The sequence below is a fragment of the Neofelis nebulosa genome, chromosome 2 (genome assembly GCF_028018385.1).
Source record: "Neofelis nebulosa isolate mNeoNeb1 chromosome 2, mNeoNeb1.pri, whole genome shotgun sequence".
Taxonomy (NCBI): Eukaryota; Metazoa; Chordata; class Mammalia; order Carnivora; family Felidae; genus Neofelis; species Neofelis nebulosa.
In genome coordinates this window covers 71,851,444-71,852,239 of record NC_080783.1, presented here as the reverse complement: position 1 = coordinate 71,852,239, position 796 = coordinate 71,851,444, and the positions used below count along the sequence as shown (strand labels likewise).

Below are 796 nucleotides of genomic sequence, written 5' to 3'. Positions count from 1 at the left end.
AAATAACAAAGAGCTGTCCCTTTCCTCCTCCATTCTCAGTCCCCAGCAGTAATCACTGGTGCCCTTTTTTAGTTGTTTAGCATTTATATTATATTTCTAAATTACATGTTTATAGTGCTTTCACCTGACTTTTCTATTTTTTTAAATGTTTATTTATTTATTTTTTTATTTTTCAGAGAGAGAGTGAGCAGGGGAGGGGGAGAGACAGAGAGAGAGAAGGAGAGAGAATCCCAAGCAGGCTCTGCACGGTCAGTCCAGAGGGCAATAAGAGGGCTTGAACTCACGAGCTGTGAGATCATGACCTCAGTCGGACGCTTAACTGACTGAGCCACCCAGACTCCCCGTTGCTTTTCTGTTTTAAACTGCTAAGAACAGATACTACACTTGATCTTAGCCAAAAGGCCAAGAAACGATGATCTTTCTGTTTTAGATATTACCTTTTGACTTACTGTTTACTATGAAATGATGAGAATTTATGCTCTCCTAAACACCTCTTTCTCTCTTCTCAGCCCTACCCCACCTTCCTAATAGAATGTCATACTTGTGAGTTAGATCAAAATTCAGGGTTTGTCTTGCTCTGAGAATAATTTTTAATCACAGCTGAGTCATATGGTAGACTATTATTGTATTTCTTTTCCTGTTTGACTTGTTTCCTCTGTTAATAATTGCCTGGTTTTTGTTTGCTTAGTTATCTATATATGTATCACTAATCCATCCCTGATTCTCCACAAAAACTGGGAGCTCCAGTACTGACACATGGCCATGTTCCAATACAGTCTGGTGACTCTCAAGGGCT

At 39.3% G+C, this 796-nt stretch overlaps 1 pseudogene; it reads right to left on the bottom strand.

The window, feature by feature from the left end:
- Nucleotides 1–268: 268 nt before the first annotated feature.
- Nucleotides 269–414, bottom strand: LOC131505709 (U2 spliceosomal RNA; annotated as a pseudogene).
- Between the last annotated feature and the right edge of the window lie 382 nt (nt 415–796).